The sequence below is a fragment of the Sminthopsis crassicaudata genome, chromosome 3 (assembly GCF_048593235.1).
Source record: "Sminthopsis crassicaudata isolate SCR6 chromosome 3, ASM4859323v1, whole genome shotgun sequence".
NCBI lineage: Eukaryota > Metazoa > Chordata > Mammalia > Dasyuromorphia > Dasyuridae > Sminthopsis > Sminthopsis crassicaudata.
In genome coordinates, this window is record NC_133619.1 from 528311929 (window position 1) to 528332768 (window position 20840).

Here is a 20840-nt window from a genome sequence, read left to right on the forward strand (position 1 = left end):
ACTAAATAGATTAGTTTGGGGAGTATTGTCATCTTTATTATATTCGCTCGGCCTATCCAAGAGCACTGAATGTCTTTCCAATTATTAAAATCTGACTTTATTTTTGTGACAAGTGTTTTGTAATTTTTCTCATATAATTCCTGACTTTTCTTTGGTAGATGGATTCACAAATATTTTATATGGACATTTGTTTTGAATGGAATTTCTCTTTGTATCTCTTGCTGTTGCATTTTGTTGGTGATGTATAAAAATGCTGAGGATTTATGTGGATTTATTTTGTATCCAGCAACTTTGCTAAAGTTGTGAATTATTTCTAATAACTTTTTATTAGAATCTCTGGGGTTCTCTAAGTATACCATCATAGCATCTGCAAAGAGTTACAGTTTGATTTCCTCATTATCTACTCTTATTCCTTTAATCTCTTTCTCAACTCATTGCCGAGGCTAGCATTTCTAATATAATATTGAATAGTAATGGTGATAGTGGGCAACCTTGTTTCACTCCTGATCTTACTGGGAAAGGTTGCAGTTTATTGCCATTACATATGATGCTTACTGACGTTCTTAAATATATGCTCCTGACTATATTAAGGAATAGTCCATTTATTCCTATACTCTCAAGTGTTTTTAGTATGTATTTTATCAAATGCTTTTTCTGCATCTATTGAGATGATCATATGGTTTTTATTAATTTATTATTAATATGGTCAATTATACTAATAGTTTTCCTAATATTAAACCAGCCCTGCATTCCTGGTATAAATCCTACTTGATCATAGTGTATTATCCTGGGGATGATTTTCTGAAGTATTTTTGCTAATATCTTATTTAATATTTTAGCATCAATATTCATTAAGGAAATTGGTCTATAATTTTCTTTTTCAGTTTTTGATCGACCTGGTTTAGGTATCAGTACCATGTCTGTGTCATAAAAGGAGTTTGGTAGGATTCCTTCATCCCCTATTTTTTCAAATAGTTTATATAACATTGGGACTAATTGTTCTTTAAATGTTTGGTAGAATTCACATGTGAATCCATCTGGTCCTGGGGATTTTTAAAGGAAATACATTTCAGAGGGTTGCCAAAAACACTGCTACTTTGAGGTCTTCTGTAATGTTCTTGTGCCAAATGTAATGTTCTTGGTTCAGTTTTTGTATTCCAGATCTCGGTTCTCAAAATAAAGGTGATGGCTCTCTATTGAATAACTTATGGGACAGAAATCCAGCCACTGGTTATACTTAAAGGGTGAAAAGAAACTTACTGAGACAGATTCCAGACTTTCCAGGGCTTGAGTTCTTTCAGTTTTCTATTGATTATCCTTTCTGGGGATAGAAAGTGTTTTATTATTGTTTTTGTTTTCCCTATACTTAGAACATAGTCTGGCCTTAAATAAGTGCTTGTTGATCTTAACACAAAAGATTTGCTCAAAATACAAAATGAAACATACATTTTAGCCAATGTAGGAATTTATTTTGCATGACTATCCACTTTTGCTACTTTGCTTAGATTTTATTATAATTTTTTTTCCAATGGGGGAAGAAGAGGACGCAAGGGGAACCAGGAATAGAGTAACAAAAAAAAAAAAGAAAAAGAAAAAAGAAAGAAAAGAAAAGAATGAAAAAAAAGTTGTGTCATCCTAGTTGTTTGTTTGAGACTGGGTCTTCCTATCTCACCTAGAAAGGACATGTAGCAACCATTCTTAGGCCCAACCCCAGTAGGGATCAGGTGCCTTGATCTGCTGGGTTTCCAACTAAAGTCCATTTTTCCCTCTTTAAGTGTTCTTTAATCAGGGAGGTCCTGCTCCAAGGTTTTCCCATATAGGTACTGAGACTTGTTGAACTCACTAGCTTAAAAAGGTCAACGTCTCCCATTTCATCCAGAGACTTCTCCAGTTGTCTTGATTTATATTTTGTCAATGAATAGAGAGATGGCAATGGAGGGGAAAATGAATTGGGTGACCTTGAACAATCATCCCTCACTTAAATCCAATTCACTTTGCATGTCATGGCATCACCTCCCTGATGTCATGGTCCTCTTTGAGAATGAAGAAAAAAACAACAAAAACAACCAGAATTAGAATATATCCTCAATCAGCATTACCCCACTGCAGCTAAGAATTCCCAAATTCAAGTGATCCACCAGTCTTATTCTAGTAGCAGGGATTATAGCCATATACAGGGCTTCCTGAACTTTTTCCACCCATGACCTATTTTTGCCCCCCAAAACATCTTATGTGACCTTATCTTAGATTCAAGCTGAAGTGTTTCTGGCAGCATTCGTGCAAGCACAATGGGAAATGTGTATATTGTGTGTTCAGAACTAAGGTTGCAGTGAATGATGCAATAGGCAAGTGTTGCCAGAAACACCTCGGATTCATTATGGGTTTGATTTGAATTAAATTTTGATTGGTGCATTCAGAAATTTTCTACTGTTTCCAAATGTTTCACACACCCCACATTCAATTTTTCAATCCCATATGGGTCACAACCCACATTTTAAAAGCTTTGGTGTATATCACCCTGCCCAGCAAATTGTAATTTTTAAATGCAAAGAACAAAAGGAAGATAAAGAAGAACAGAAAATCAGGATATCCTGAAAACTACAATTTGATCTAACTATATACTTTAAAAGAAAAATAAGTTATAATGTGATATAGATCTGCAATTTCATATACAATCTTCATTTTATGTTTCACTATGAATATGGAGGGTAATGAGGTGACTCAGTTGATAAAAGTGCCAGGCCTGGAGTAAAAAAAAAAAAAAATCTCAATTCAAAAACAATCTCAGATATTCACTAGTTGTATGGTTCTGGGCAAGTCACTTAACTTTGTTTTCCTCAGTTTCCTTATTTGTAAAATGAAATGGAGAAGGAAACAGCAAACCACTCCAATATCTTTACTAATAAACTCCAAAAAGGGGTCACAAAGTGTCAGACACGACTGGAAAATAATTAAACAACAAATGAATATGGAAATATCCATTTTACTTTGTTTTTGTGTAAAAAATTTTTTTCATTAAAAATAATGCTTGCTTGTTAGTTGATTGATTAGAAAGTTTGAAACCTGAAGAGGAGACGTAGTACATGAAATCCATCCTCCTCATTAGTGCAGCTCTTCCACCCATTTGCTAGAGGGTAGTCGGAAGTGATGATAGTACCAAGATCCCAGGCTTCCAGTAGCCACATGCTCCAGTACCTGCAGTCTGCTTCCTTATACCTTGGCTGTACTTCCAGGTCAAAACTACCCCTACCTGCAGCTTGAGTTTTGCTTGATTATCAGCCATCAAGTCCCTAGGACTGCTTCCTCTACATCCAGTCCAGTTTGGCTCATCCTGGTCCCAACTGTCTAATCCTTTAATTATCCTCTTGAATCATAATTTGGTCCATATAGCCATGTTCCTTCCTTATTAATACAAATAAATGATAAAATAATTACATTACAAGAAAGACTCTTCTCCTGACAAGGTACCTCAAGATTCCTTTCAATTTACCCTCAGGTGAATAAAACATGGCTCAATTTTGCAAATAAAACATGTATATTTGTGCCCAACATTTTATGATCACCTTGAGAGTTAGGAGCCACATTGAAATTAAAGACCTTGGAGAAATGGTTCCAGACCACAGCTCGGGCTACCTTTGCCTTCTACTTTCACTGTATCAGCAAAGGAGGGGAGACGCAGAGGAAGGAAGTCCCTTGTGGTTTTAATAATTCAGCACTCAGTGTTATCTCTGCCCATGTGACCACAAACAGAGGCCCTGAACATGCACTATAAATCACAGTACACATAAATAAACCATTCTATCTCTCTCAGCCTGGGGTGTAGTTATTGATTTGAGGGAGTGATCTGTCCTTACCCGACTTGCTCCAGGTTTCTAAAATAGCCCATCTAATGGGAATTGGAGACATGGACACCTTTCTTTTGTCCTCTGCCCAATATTAGCATCTCTAATGTCTTCCAAAACAGGAGTGTCAGTAGGGGAGCAGTGGGAATTTAACATAACAGCTAGAAATCTGACCTGTTATCCACAGTATTATGAATCTAAGGGCTATTCTAGAGAAAACTCAAGTTTTTTAAGAGCCACCTACAATAGCTTCCTCATTAAGATCAGATCCGAGTTCAATGTATGGCTCTACCACTTGCTACTGATAAGACTGAGACATTCCTAATATTTTTACTCTATAAAATGGCTCAACAAGAGGAAGCTTCACATACCACTTTCCCTATTTCACAGATGAGACAACTGGGGTTGAACAAGATAAAGTATCTTTTTAAGGTTACATTGCTAATAAGTGTTGAATCCGGACTATGAACTTTTGGATCTGAATTCAGTACTTATTCCACTCTACCATACTATCTCTCACAGATTTCTGTGGAAGTTCACAATATGGGGTATTGCCAACGGATAATAGGTATAGATAGGGTATCACAGTGGGAAATCTGGGTCTGTCTCATCATCTGGTAAAATAGAAGGTTAAAAAAAAGAAGATAAAATAAAAGAAATTGCAGTTTCCTGCTCAATAAAAATGAGCAGATTGAACTAGATGATCTCCAAGGTCCCATGGAGCTCTGTTATTCTGTGACATTCCCCATATCCCTGAAAAGGAGAACCATTCTTTTGGTAGCAAGATAGGGACACTGAGGCACAAAGAATATAGTTTCTCCTGATTCCCTATTTTTTCATACATTCATGCATCTTCTGAAGAAGCAGATAAATACAGGGAGTCAAAACTGAGAAACTTTAATTAAGTCCTTAACTTGAGATTTTTGTAACCTGTGTCTAAAGGGAGAAGTATATTCCTAAATACTGCCCTATTGGGAACTTGTCGGAAACTGGTTCAAAAACAATTCTCTTTACTCTGGTTTGCCTTGCCAAAGATCAAACACTGGAGCTGTTCAGCTCTCTGTGAGACAAAATCCACAGATTCAATGCTGAGTGACATGTGAAAATGGAATAGAAAGTGCTTTGGGACTATGCAAAGAAAATTTCTCTCTCTCTCTCTCTCTCTCTCTCTCTCTCTCTCTCTCTCTCTCTCTCTCTCTCTCTCTCTCTCTCTCTCTCTCTCTCTCTCTCACACACACACACACACACACACACACACACCACTACCACCACCAGGCATGGCTGAGCAGGTGCTGAACATAAAGTTGATATCTCCAGGAAGAGACAGTCATAGCTTCCTTTTCTCAGAGGTCTTGTCTGAGGTCCTGGAGATATGGTCATCATATTCCTTTCTGACCATACATTTTTGAACATTTTGGCTCCAAAAAGAGAAAATGACAATATATTCTTGACCTTCTCTCCTTACAGAATGTAAGCTCTTTAAGAAAAGTTCACTGTACTTTCTGTTTCCCCAAAACCTAGCAAAGTACTGAGAGTTTCATAAATGCTCATTGGTCTTGAAAAGGGGAGGTGCACTCAAGACTTCGGATAAGACATACATTTTCAGACACAGACAATGTAGGAATTTGTTTTCCTTGACTCTGCATTTGTTACAAGTTCCTTGTTTATTTTTATTTATTTTATTCCATTGGATGTTGGGGTGAAGAGATAGGAATATGAGCACACACGAGAGAGAGAGAGAGAGAGAGAGAGAGAGAGAGAGAGAGAGAGAGAGAGAGAGAGAGAGGAGAGAGAGAGCCGGGTTGTGTACACATTTTCTTAAGAAATGCAGAGAAGATAACTAAAGGAAGACTAGGAAAAAAAGCACTGATAAGCAGGACAGCTTTGAAAAATGCAGGTTGAATTTAAATAAAGAAAAGCAAGCTATTAATCTGCAGTTGAATTCTTTTTTCTCTATTCTACTTGTATAGCCAATGCCCATTATCACTGGTGACTGGTTAGTTCAGAATAAAAACAATTTTAATAAAAAGTTTCTTTCTTATTACAGAGACAGGAACTGTGAAATCTTTTGAATTGGATTGGGAAAATATCTGTACTAGAGGACTAACATGCCCTCATTCACCTTGTACCTGACAACAGCTCCAGAGAGTTCATACTGCATACTAGGGTGAAGACACTATAATTTGATTATCAACAATGCTCTTCATCATAAGAGAGGGACTATTTCTTTTTTTTAATCTCCTCCCTCCAATCACTTAATATATGAAATGTTCAAGGGATTATGCATTTGTGGGAATAAATGGGTACCATCCTGGTACCCATAATTCTAAATGGATGGAGGAAACAGCCTTAGGTAATTTGGATAATCACACCCAATTGCCCATGAGAGTGACTCACAGGAACAACAGAAATAATTAGAGAGCAATTGAGATTATTTGTAAAATTTCCAGATTGATGACAAATGATCACTCAGAAAGGAAAATAGAAGCTAGGTGCACAAGACAAAGAGACCAAAAACTCTCAGAATTCCCATATCTCAACTTGGTGTCTGGGCTAAAGACCCACTTATACACAAGAGACATAAAATGGGTTCTTGACTCCTGAGTTAACGCCTCTAGAACAGAGTTTGACATCTTTCTACAAAGCAAAGATCCCAGACCATAGAACTTTCTTGTCTAGCAACTCACTTGAGCTCTAATGTAAGGAGAATTGTAACTTCTAACAAGGCAGGAAAACTCTTGAGTATTCCTCTTTTAGGATCATGAATAAGAAAAAGATTTCTCTATACCAAAGGGTTAAAGATACCTTATGAGCCACACTGATTTTAACAGCTGACAGATAATAATAATCACAAAGGGATAATAATCACAAAGGGAGAAGATAAGGCGAGGCACTGAGAACTAAAGAAGGAATTAGAAAATAAAAAACTGGGAGTATTGATTAGTCTTTTACAGTGACTGAGGTCAGGAACAACATTTTGATTTTTTTTTTTCCCTGAGGCAGTTGTCCAAGGTCACACAAGTAGGAAGAGTTTGAGGTCTTATTTGAACTCCTGACTTCGGGACTGGTGCTCTATCTACTGCACCACCTAGCTGCCCCTGGGTATTCTTATTTTCTAAAGCATTATTTATTTTCTTTGATCTATAAAAAATCATTTCTCCTTTAAATTTTATGAACTGTGTGCTTATGAGAGGAGTTAGTAACAATAAACAGGTTGGTGTCATATAGTTACTTTCTCAAACTTTTTGAGGGATGACAACAAGCCAAAGAGATAAGAATTTCCCAAAGTACTGACATAAGAATTGAATGGAGCATTTAGAAAGAGCAAATAAGGTTTACATATTGATTCATGAGCTGAGTATGTAGGGTTCACCCTCATCATATATGATAACAATTGTAATATCTTACTTATCCAGAGGACACTTAATAGCAACCTCATCTATCCAAAATGCAGCCAAGAACCAGCTCATGAGTAAAAATAAATAAATAAACAAACAAATAAATAAATAAACAAATAAACCAATCAATAAATGGAAAATAAAAAATTAGCTGTCCACAGCCAAAACTAATGCCACAAAGGCATACACTCATCGGAAGTCCTCAGTACTTACTTGGAGCCTACTTGCTGTCACACATCATACACAATTCTAACAAATCTGAAAGTATAGCTTTCTAGTACAGTCAGATAAAGTAGGAAAGAATGATATCTAAAGGCAAGACACTAATAGAAATATGCAATAGCTAACTGTAAAGAAAGAAACTATTAACTCTAGAATTATAGAAAATATACATCACTGATAGAATAGTCTTGGGCTATGTAGAGTCCAAAAATCACATAAATTTCAGTGGCTCCTGAGGAAAAATTATATTACAACCTAGTACAATAAATAAAGCTCATGATTATAGTCCTCAGTTATTAAAATATTTTTATAATTTTATTTTTTAATGTTAATAATATCTTTTGTTTTTATATTACCAAAATTTCTCTCAAGATCCCTTTTCCTTCCTTTTCCAGAGAGCCATCTCTTACAACAAATAATATTTCCTTAAAGAAAGAGGGAAAGGAATAAGAGAAGGGAAAAAAAAAATCAGTAAATTTTTTAATTAATTAATTAATACATCTAAAAAGCCTGATAATATATATGACATTCCACTTCTGACAAGGTATAGAGTGAAGGTATTTTCTCATATTTCTCTGAAGATAGATAGACAATTTATGTGAAGGAATTGGAAAATTTGTAGTCTGTACTTTTAAAAATGGTTAAAATAATCAAAAGTATGTTCCTTATAGAGTTAAGTATCAGTCATCTGGAAATTTTATTTATCTAAACACATTTCCCAGTAATGCCAAACAAAAGAGTCATACTATAAGACAAAAAGACTTGCAAAAATTAAGACTTCTAGAAGTCACATACTCCATTCTCCTTCCTCCAAATCTAACTGGTCCAAATAGATAGTGGTCTGTACACTGTAAAAATTATTAGGAAAGTAGATATTGTTGTTACTCCATCCAATCCTCCCTTACTCCTTCCTTCCTCAATATGTCTGCTGCTCAGAGCAGAATTGTAGTTTTTATAGGACTTGTCACACCAGAGGATTCAATTATGAAAAAAAAATCATTTAAAGTAATAAATCACTGGAAAGTACATCTCAAAGTGAGGGGGAAAGCACAGAATAGAATCAAGGATCCAAGAGAAAATGTAGGCAATGACAGGCCAAAGAACATAATTTTTCTAAGGGAAGCAGTGTGTAGCCCGCAAGATGAAAATCTTTCACAGGCACAGATGAGATTGGGAGGAAAAGAGAATGAGTAACTGGAGCAGGGAGAGTGTGATAACATCAGTGAGGGAGGATCATTCTCTTTGGGGACTGATTAGGACAAAGCAGTGTAAAGAGGGAGAAATATTTCATAAGACAAATAACAAATCTGTTAAAAGGATAAAAATTGAGTACAGGATACACCTGGCTTCATTATGCAGCAAAGAACACAGCAGAAGGACTCAGAAGAAACCCCTACAGAAATTAGGGAAGGAAAATAATCCAATTCAACTCAGGCTCTGTCCTACCTGGTGGCCAGAAAGCCACAAGGCATGGCACATAAATATATTTTGAAATTATATCATCTCCTTATGGATGTAAGGGCCTACCTCTCTATATTTAAACATGCAAATATATCAGTTATACATATGCATACTTATATGTATATGTACATAGCCATATACATATAGATTTCAATCTATCAGTGAAGGTGTGATCTCCTATAAGGGGACTTCCTCCAAAAGGGAAGGTCACAACGCTGACATGCCTCCTGATCTTATGAAAATCTTGTCCAGGTTCTGCCATAACTTCTCCACAAATAATTAATCCAGCAGGCTGGAGACCTGTCTATAGCTCATTGAACATGCTAGGGGTATCAATGAAATTTTTTCCTAATCCTCCCAATCTATCCAGGGAATCCCCTGGGTCAGGCCCTTATCATCTCTTACCTGGTGTATTGAAATAAGTTTCTAATTGGTCTCCTTGCTTCAGGTTTCTCTCTACTCTCCATTATACAGATGGCAGTGATTTTCCCATAAAACAGATCTGACCATGTCACTTTCCTATTCAATAAACTCCAAATTTCCCCCTAATACTTTTGGAAACAAATACATTATCTTCTGTATACAGGCTGTATAATCTGTACCCAATCAACCTCTCTGGTTTTATTACGCATTATTCCCCTTCACTTACTCCACAGTTCTATCAAATTGGACTTTTTACTGGTCCCCAGATATGCCACTGGCTCTCCTTCATGCCTGGAATATTCTCCCTCCTCATCTTTCCTCCAAGAAGTCCTTGTTTTCTTCAAGACTTAGCTCACTTGACATCTCCTACATGAAGCCTTTCCTGTTTCCTCTCAGGTGTTAAAATCTTCCCTTTCAAAAATCACCCTTGTATAGGTAAAAGATGTATGGGATTGCCACTCCCTACATAATATCTTACAAGATATCTGAATAGCTACTGACTCCCCATAGATGGTTTTGGATCATTGCCTTTCTCCAACCTGCCCTCACATCGATACATCTACATTTCTAGATAAAGAGCAATTAATAAAATTTCATATTCTCTCAGAGATCTAGGAGTAAACCTCATTGTAGAAGAAATACACTTCTTTTGTTCATCGTTTTAGCTCTTGAGCCCCCACCAATGAACTTCCATTTACACAAACCAGTCATTCAAAACAATGGCATGTTTAGACCATAAATGTAATAATTTATGTGCAATAAGGCAAAATAAATAATTACATTATAAATGTTTATATTTTAAAGCAAGTTCAGGAATGATAAAATATATTATAATCCACACATAAATCTGAATCACATTTAAGCTCTGACATATTTAATATATTTTAGATAAAGTAGAAACAAACAAGAATCTTGGGAGAGCTGAAGAGCACAGTGGATGGAGTACTGGACCTAAAGCCAGAAAGACAATTTCAAATCTAACCTCAGATATTTACTAGTTATATAAACCTGGGCAAATCATTTACATCTGCGGGCCTAACTTTTCTTCATTTGTAAATGAGGATAATCATAAAACTTATCTCCCAACATTGTTACAAGGACAAAGGGAGATTTTTGTAAAGTTCTTTGTAGATCTTAAAGAATATATAAATGCTCACTATTATTTTCATTATCCTGTCTGAGAAGAGGAGAGTCAATTTTCTCATCTATAAAAGTAATATAGTAATAGTGCCTCCCAAATTGTGGTGAGAATCTAAGGAAATTATCATTGCAAAGCACTTAGCACAGTACCCAACACAGAATAGATACTATACAAATGTTAACTATTATTATCAGCTATCATTAATTCACAATTCTGGATTGCAGGCCCATTTAGGGACAACTATACCACAAAAAGGCCTCTTCTCTGTTGTTTGTCCATTGGTTCTCACTATCTCCAGCTAGCAAATCTCTTTTATTCTTGAACACATATGATATTTTCAAGGTGTTAACTAAAAATCACTATTTTAGTAGGATTGGAAGATGTTTACACTGTTGAATTTCCTAGAGTTACCTTTAAGTCAAAGAATTGCAAAGCTCATTAAACTGGCTCTCCCTGGGCCAAGCAAATAGTCACTCTCTAGAATTCTGCATCAACCAGTCAAATTATAGCAATCACACTTCAATGGAAAACAGCTTGAGTTAATTCTCTGAGCAAGGCAAATAAGCCTTGCTTGTGCTTCTCTAACCAGGATTCTACATCTTCCATTCAGATCTCTAAATTTCTTCCTATACGACAAAACGACTGCAAAAAAAATTTCCCCTTTTTGTTTTTTAATTGCTTTATTGTTTTTTATTTAATTATATTTTATTTTTTATATTTATTTATGGTTTTTATTGTTTTTATTGTTCTCCCTTTCAAATTAAAGCAGGAATTATAGTTATTTCTGAGAAATTTTACCTCTCTTATTCCAGAACAGTTACTGCAACAATAACTGAAACTGAAGCATTGTGCAGTGAGAGTAGATGATTATTCAATCAAGAACTAGCATCCAAAGCTAGTCTTGTCAATATTTCCTTGCTGGTAGCTTCTTCAAAAAGCTCCAGGAAAGCTGATTTTATCCCTCCCCCCCCCCCCCAGTCTTCCTGCAAGGTTCTTCAATAAGTTCACCAAATACCTTCAGCCTCAACACCAACACTTCAGTGGCTTAAACTGAAGCCTCCTGGTACCCAATGACTCACTTTCCACATATGAGGTAATTCACAAATTTCCCCTAAGAAATCAACTATCATTATTTAATCATCCTTCAATCTCCAATTACATGATTTTTACCACAAATTCTAAAACTTTTACATGAAAATGAGTTAAGGAAACTTAATGCTCTGAATCTCCTGTTATCAGGTTTTAATATGGTCCTCTCACATTGTGTTCTTGAAACCAATCTCTTTATATTCTATTTTCCAATTTTTTCTAACCCTTTTAAATCATCAAACCATTCATAAGTACAGGGGGGGTGTATCCTCCTATGTTTTTTATTAGCTAATTTGATTCTTAATCTTTATGCCACAGTTCATTTTCTGTCCCAAAGTGCTCAAATCCCATCTGAAAACTGCTTTTATTCACATAAATATTTTAGCAATTTTTATTAAACTTAAGTCTTTTTCGCCCATTATTTCAGGCATAAAATAGTTCACTTACTAGAAGCAATCCCTTATATCATTTATCAGATGATTTAATTATTTTTCTTTACACATAAATATTTTTTGTAATACTTTCAGGACTAAAGTGTTCCTATATGAAAAGATAATATCTTAAAGGACAGTAACTTACATATACATTTGTATATATCTATATTTATAGATATTATTTCCCTCAATAGAATGTAAGTTTCTTGAGGACAGGACTGATAAATTTTTGTCTTTGTATCTCTAAAACAGAGCAGTTTCTGTCACACAATAGGCACTTTTGCATATTGTGCATGTTGATTGATGCTTTTACAACTATCTGTCTCTTGAATATGTTTTATGCCATTTTTAATACACAAATCATCATTGGTAATATGAAGAAGTCAACTTACGCTCAATACATAGCTTTCAATTCCTTTTGTATCACTTACTATTTGGATTCTTTAAAAATTATGATTCTTGACATGGAAGATCACAAAAGAAATATTGATGCTAAAAATATGAGATTTGTGTCAGAAAGAAATTTAGTATTACTCTAAATGCTGCATAATTTTCCAAATTCAATCCACTATTTTCATTCTAATTCATTTCTAGGCCCAACTTATTGTCCATTACAATGTCAATCCAAGATAAAAAAAATTTTGATGAATTAACTCAATGGATTGAATGATAGGTTTTTTCTTTTTTAAGAGGCCTTTAATTTTAATTATCTTATAGCATTTTATGACTCTAACAAGGATAATAAATCTCTAATAAAAAATTTCAAAGACAGATCTTCATGAATAGACAAATTTTTAAATCAACACATGACTCAGTTACAATCCCTACTTACTCAACCAAAATACAGTGGTAAAACAAACACAGCATATGTTTCCCACCAACCTAGAGAGAATTCAATTCAACAAGTATTTATTAAGCATCTACTATATGAATCATTGCTACTATGTGAATATCAAAAACTAATTTCTGCCCTTAAAGACCTTCTTATGTTCTACTGGAGAATACTCTGTAGTACTAAATATTGAAACGAAAGATAATTTTAGCAAGAAGAATGTCCTAACAACTAAAGAAATCAGGAAGCTGATAAGAGTGAACTTGAGCTGAACCTTAAAGGATGAAGAAGAAAGGAATTATAAATATGATCATAACTTGGGCAAATGCACATTCAGTCAGTCAGGAAGTATCAGCTCCTGTAGTAAGTTTTTAGGGATTAAAAAAATGCAAAAATCTCTGACCTCAAGGAGCTCACAATATAAAAGGGATTCAGCAAGCAAATATCTATGCACATATAATATACAAATAATTTGTTTATAAATAAGACATGTAAAATGTAAATGGAAGGTAATCTTAGAGATGGAAGCTTGGAAAACAACAAATTTGGCTCAGATGTAGAGGGCATAAAAAGGGAATAATATGAAATAAATCTGGAAAGCCAGAATAGACCTGGTTTGAGAATGGTCTTGAAGGACATACTAAGGAGTCTGTTTCTTTTTGTGCTCTTAGAGACAATAAATCAGTTTTGTGTGCAGGGGGATAACATCATCAATGCTGTACTTTAGGAAGCTTATTTGGGCAGTTATATGGAAGATGGATTGGAAAAGAAAGAAATTGGAAACCAGAAGATCAAACAACAGGCCATTACCTTGGTCCCAATACATGATAAAGGACTAAATTGAGTTTATGATTACATGAGGAAAAGAGAAAAGATGAGAAATATGTAGATGCAAAGCAGAAAGAGGTAAAGACAAGAGAACATATATGAGGAAAATATAAAAATAATGTTGACAGTTGATAAAATAAAAGTTAAAGATGGCTTGTTGTTATGAATATTGATGACTAGAAGACTGTTGGTATCTTCATCCAAAATTGGGAACTCAGGAAGAGGATGTTGAATTTGATGTGCCTATGAGGCATCAAGTAATAATGTCTAGTAGATTTTGATGACATGGTATTACTATTCAGAAGCAATTATTCTATATAGATTTGGGAAACATCCCCGTAGAAATAATAATGAACTCATGGCAGCAGATGAAACAGTCAAAGAAAAGGATATAGAGAAGGAAAAGTTTAGGATTGAAAAAATGTTTGAGGATTCATAGTAAAATGCCCTGGGTTCAAATCTTACCTCTAGAATTAAACTTCTGTGACCTTCAACAAATAAATTAAGCACCTGTGTCAGGTACTGAACTAAGACCTGGAGTACAAAAACGAAGCAAAAGAGAGTCACTGCTCTAGAGAGCTTACAATCTCATGGAGAAGACAACATGAAAACAAATACATACATACATACATATATATATATATATATATATATACATATATATATATACACACACATATATATACATATATACAGTATATGTATATATATACAGTATATATATACATATACGAAATAAATAGGAAATAATTAAGAGAGGAAAGCACTGGAATTAAAAGGAGTTAGGGAAGGTGAGATTTTAATTGAGAATTAAAGGAGACCAAGGAGATCAGTAGTCAGGGTGGAGAAGGGTCAGTGTTCTGAGCATGATGGACAGGCAGAGAAGATGCCTGAAGCTTCACTTGAGCTTCATTAGTTTCTTCTGCAAAAAAGAAAGCATTAGACCAAATGGTGTTTGAGATCTTTTTCTAGGCTTGTATCTATGATCTTTTGACCTGTGCAATTCAGAGTGAACAAGGGCATCTCTAATATCCATTTCAGTTCTGGATCTATTTGAGCTCATGAATTCCTAGGTTCCCCAGTGCCAGGACTCCCTGGAGCTCATTTATTGGTACCACAATTATTTTCCAGTTTGCTTTCACTTCTCTTCAAACAGTCTCTAGGGCCAGGACTACACCTTTTCCTCCTTTGTGTCCCTGTCATCATGATAGCCATAAATACTTGATGTTTAACTGACAGGGAGAGACCATCAGTTTCTCTCTCATGATTTTCATACCAAGTCATGGCCTAAGTCTCACTCTCAGATAGACAAACTAAATAACGAACAGGAAAAATTTAATTTGCTGCTCCAAAATCAGAGTCTGGGAAGAGGAGGAGAAGGAGGAGGAGGAAAAGGAGGGGGAGGGTGGGAAAGGTCCCAAATCTCCATTTAGCTGACTTTTATGCAGAGTTCCATTCGTGACAGATTTATTTGTTGTTTTTAGGTTTTGCCTCATTGGCCAAACAGTTAAGCCATGAAAAACCAGAACTTCCCTCCATTTTAGCAATGCACAGCTTCCCACACAGGGAGCCTATTAAAAAGATATTTTGGGCCATAAAAGAAAGAGACTAGGTTTGCTTAAGAACACAAACAGAAGAGAATTTAGATTTCATCTCCTCAGACCTCCTTCCCTGACTCCCCACAGAGTAGGGAGGCTCATAGACATCATGCCAATTGTATTTTGACTTTAATTTGATTTTCTAATCTTCCATATATTGTAATAGACTTACAAAACATCCACAGTTCAGTGTGCAGGGTATGGTATCTCTCTACCGATCAGGAAGGATTCCTTCTTTTCTGGGTGCTCTGTTGGGTAGAAGGAGAGGGAGGGCAAATGGAGAGTTGCCTCTGCTCGAGCTCAGAACACCAAAAAACAGAAATTAAATAGCCCCTTAGGAATTATTCAGGCTTCAAACTTTCATAGAAGCAACTGTCCAAATCCTCTCTTTGTTCTCTGTGGAACCCAGTATTATAAAAGTAAAGCCCAATAGCTCTCAGAGGGGGGAAAAAAAGCTTCAACTGCCTCATAGAGCTTATTGAAGTAAAAAAAAAACAAACACAACTATCTGATGATGATTTAAGGAAGCATTGAAAATCAACTACAGAGATAGTGGTTAGCAGGTCTGGTGAAGGCCTCAGCTAGGAAAAGAAAGTGCTAGTGGGACCCTATTAATCAATAAACCCATGGGGACATGAACCAGGAGGAATGGCAAACCGTCCACCAAAACCAGTCAAGTCAAAGCAAGATTTTGTTTTCCAGAAAACAAATGTAGAAGCAGAATAGAATAAGATTAATTTGCATTCAAGATGGAAAGAAAGCTGTTCAAGTCTGAGGTTTCCTTCAAGTTGTACCAAAAAAAAAAAAAAAAAGCTGTTTAATTGTCATGGACAATATCACACCTCAGGTAACTACTGACAAGCAGTCTCAGAAACATCCTGGATTAGCCAGAAATGTTAGGAGAAAGAGAGCACAGAAGATTCCAAAGCAGAGGCTAAACCCTCAGTTCTCTGCTAATAATGATGAGAATAGAGAAGGGACATCCAGTGGAACTAGACATAGTAACCCTCCATGCTCTCAGAACTGAGATATCATGTTTGAATTGTGTTAACATGCAATCTTTTCCATGAAAACCTGATCCTTTGCATTCATTCGTACACTCCAGAATTTAATACAGTGCCTGGCACATAGTGGGTGCTTAATAAATGTTTGTTGACCTATTGCCCTATCCAATCCATAATGGATTGTATATTAGATTTAGGAGAAGGATTCCTGTTCTCTTATGTATTAGCCAGATCTTTTTGTTTTAGTTTTTTACTCTTTAACAGAGAAACAATTAAGGGATTAGATTAAATGATCTCTAAGATCCTCAAAAGAGAATATTTGTCAATATTATAAGACTAATATGATTATCAGATATTTATCTTTTACTTTACAAATATAAGGTACTATTATTGAGGTGTCCCTTCTGGACTATCTCTCCAACTTGACATTTACAAATTGTAGGTACTTTGGGAGGGGAGGAGAAGGGAAAACACCTATTTTATGTTTAAAGGTAGATCTGAATTCCTATAACTAGACTTCATGAATTCTCACTAGTAGAGACACAATTAACTCAGAGCAAAGATATCTGTTAAGATGGAATAATAAGAAAAGAGAAACAGTTTAGCTTAGTGGATAGAGAAGTAACATCAAATCCAGAAAGATCTGGGGTTAAAAGCTACTCTGACACATACTGATTATGTGACCCTAGGAAAGTGACTTAATTTCTCAATGTTTTAGGCAATTCTCTAAGATTAAAAATTTCAGAGAATTTATAAGCTTGCAATGGTAGAGAAAATATTCTCACCTAGAAATTGCCTAAACAAATGATATCATAAATTCAACAATTTGCCTATAATCACTCAGACAATCTATGTCAGAGGTTAGGCTTAAAACCATGTCTTTTTTATCTTCCAGAATGGCCTTCTAGACTCTAAATCACTTTTGATTAATTGATGTTCAATTAATATGAGTGGATTGGGGGAATCTCCTGGGGGAATTTCCTACTTCTTTTAAAGCTCATTATGGGGGCAGCTATATGGCAAATGGATAGAGCACCAGCCTTGGAGTCAAGGAGGATCTGAATTCAAATTCAGATTCCTAGCTGTATGACCCTAGACAAGACATTTAACCCCAATTGCCTTGCACAAAAACAAAGGAAAAAAAAAAAAAGAACCAAAAATAGTCACTATAAAGCTCACTATCCTGTGACTTTAGAGCCACATAATCCTTCATACCAGAAGCTTGAAGCAGTGCTATCATTATTATATAAGATACAGGAAAGCACCTTGTCTATTTTCTTACTTTTCTACTCACAAAGGTTATAGAGGTGAGTTTAATTTTGAGAAAGAGGAGTCTTTAAATGGCTCTTCTTTTTCAGTGCTAATTCACATCATCATCCGTCAGTCCACTTGTCTATAAAAGCGAAACCTGGCTCCAGCAGAATACCTCAAGAAGGGGAAATGAACAATGAAAAAAATCCCAGCTTCTCTGTGATATAAAGGTCATTTTTCTAAGCACAAACATTTACCATTTAAGTGTGTAGGTTTTCCCACATTGCAACAGCAGGGACAGGACAGGCTGAAAAGGCAATGAAGGTAACAAAAGTCAATGAGGCATATTGGACAGAGCCATGGATCTGACCTTAGAACAACTGGGTTTGTTTCCAGTCTCTCCTGCTTACTAGCCCTGTGATCATAAGCAAGTCCGTTTACTTCTAGATTTCCTCATGAGTAAAATGAGGAAGTGGGATTAGATAATGTGTCAAATCTTTTCAAGATGGAACATTCAATGACTCTATAATCCTTATGCATGGAAAAACAAAATGATTCAGTAGCAAGAGTACTGAGTTTGAAGTCAGAGGTTGTTATTGTTTAATCCTTTTCAACTAACTGTGAACTCATGGGGTTTTTCTGGCAAAGATACAGATTTTCTATATCCCTTCTATGGTTCATTTTACAGATGAGAAAACTGAAGTAACTTTCCTTTCCTTTCCACTTTCCAGTGGGAATGAACTGCCGTGGATGAAGTAACTTGTTCAGGGCACACAGCTAGTAAGTCTCTGAGGCCAGATTTTAATTCAGGAAGATGAGCCTCCCTGACTTCAGTCCCTGCACTCTCTCTACCATGTCACCTAGCTGCCCACCAGGATGAGGACTGGGAATCACTTGTTGGGGCAGTCAAGTCAAAAGTCAGCAAAGCTGCCTGGGGGTCTTTCGTATGCCTTATAGTTATGGGAGTGAACCTGATTAGCAAAAGAGCTTAAAATGTACAGAGTTATGTGGGCCCTGGTTGGTTCATTCCAAAATAACATAACACTCTAGTGAGAAAGCAAAGTGCATGCACACACACAAACACAAATTCCCTAAGGTGAAAAGACTTCTCAGAATCAGAGTCCGTCAGAGAAGGAAATGTTCCATAATAATTGGGTCTCCTTGTGAAACAGATTCCACGGCAGTTCATTCCCACTGGAAAGTGGAAAGGAAAGGAAAGCTGTCAATGCAGGTGTTTGTAATTGCTTGTGTAGCACCATGAAGTAAAATCCTTTTGTCCATAAGCAAGGTCTTGAAACTGATGTTGTTCCCATCACCAACATGCATGATGGTCTCATCTAAATGTGATTCTACAAAAACAAACTAGGTGCCCACTATATGCATGACATTTAGCACATGTGCCTTGTAGTCTTTGATTGATGTGAGATGTGTGTGGCAGTGTCTGACTTACCTTGACCTTAGTATTCTGCATTAATAAAGCATTAAAAATACCTAGAATTGAATGTTCAACTAAATACCCATTGTTCAGTGTCCTCTGTTACAGGAGCCACCTGCTAGTGGCTGCTGGGGAGCTACTTCTGACCAGCAGATCCCTTCATGTGAGAGGGTGATAACGATACAAGGAGACTGAGAGGCAGGTGCATTCCCTGACCTCTCCCCAATCCTCATTCCCAATCCACAAGCAACATCTGCCTCATTAAAGTCTGATTTGCAAATCCTTCAAGTGTGTTAAGATTCACAGCTGTGGGGGCTTTAGGAGAACTGACCAGCCTCTTAATAGTACAGACCCCTTTAACCCTTTACAGGCTTTCATACTTAGGTGTGGTCCTTAACAGTCCTCCAGGTACAAGGCACTGTGCATCCCCAGAGATTTGTAAAACATGGGTTTCAGGACCTTACAATCTAATGAAGCAGATAAGGAATGCATACAAATTATTATAATACAAGTTGAAGTATGATGAGTGCATAAAAGGAGCACAATATATGCACACTCACATACTTATTAGGACAAAAGCTCCTTGAAGAGCTCTTATTCCCTTGTTTATTCCATATGTGTTGCACATAGTAGTTGCTTAATAAATATTAGTTACTGCTCTGCTCTTTCCACCAAGAGAAGGGGCTTCTCAGTGGGTTCACCTGAAAGCTTAGAAATCATTTCAACTGGTTCAAATAAATGCAGAAACCTATCACTCACATGCTGTTTTATCTTCCAGAGCCCTAGCTCATTAAGCTCTGAAGCTTTGTTCATTATGCTAACTCCCACTTTCCTCTAGTAAAAGAAAAAAATATTTAAAATGTTAATGATGAGTTTCAAGTACATGAAGGAATGTGTAATGAAAGACAAAAAGCAGGTGTTCTCAGCAGCCACAGAGGTCAGAACCCATTTCAGCAAGAAGGATGGAAGGAGACATTAAGAACTTTTAAACTGTAAGGGTTATGAGACACCTGCACGTGTTACCAAGGAAGCCATGGAAAGGATTAATAAGAGAGCTGACTGCCTCTGCCAGGAATTGTTTGAGTGCTATCTTCCCTATACGGAAGGGAATTGAGAAGTTTTCTCAAGATACATTTCAAACCTATTTGAAGGAAAAAAATTAGTCAAGACTGTTGATGATTGACAGCTCTCTACAGAAGATGAACTATATGATCTATGTAATATATTACAGACACATACACATAAATATATATATATATATATACATAACTGCATATATGTATATATAAAATGTCCCAAAATTCTTAATACTTAATACTTAAAATTCTTTTGTGCTTAAAACTATTTTAAGAATTTTAGAACAAACAGACAATTCTCAGATGAAGAAATTGAAACTATATCCACTCACATGAAAGAGTGTTCCAAATCACTACTGATCAGAGAAATGCAAATTAAGACCACTCTGAGATACCACTACACACCTGTCAGATTGGCTAAGATGACAGGAACAAATAATGATGAATGTTGGAGGGGATGTGGGGAAACTGGGACACTAATACATTGTTGGTGGAGTTGTGAAAGAATCCAGCCATTCTGGAGAGCAATTTGGAACTATGCCCAAAAAGTTATCAAACTGTGCATACCCTTTGACCCAGCATTGCTGTTATTGGGCTTATATCCTAAAGAAATACTGAAGAGCGGAAAGAGACATATATGTGCCAAAATGTTTGTGGCAGCTCTTTTTGTTGTAGCTAGAAACTGGAAGATGAATGGATGTCCATCAATTGGAGAATGGTTGGGTAAATTATGGTATATGAAGGTTATGGAATATTATTGCTCTGTAAGAAATGACCAGCAGGAGGAATACAGAGAGGCCTGAAGA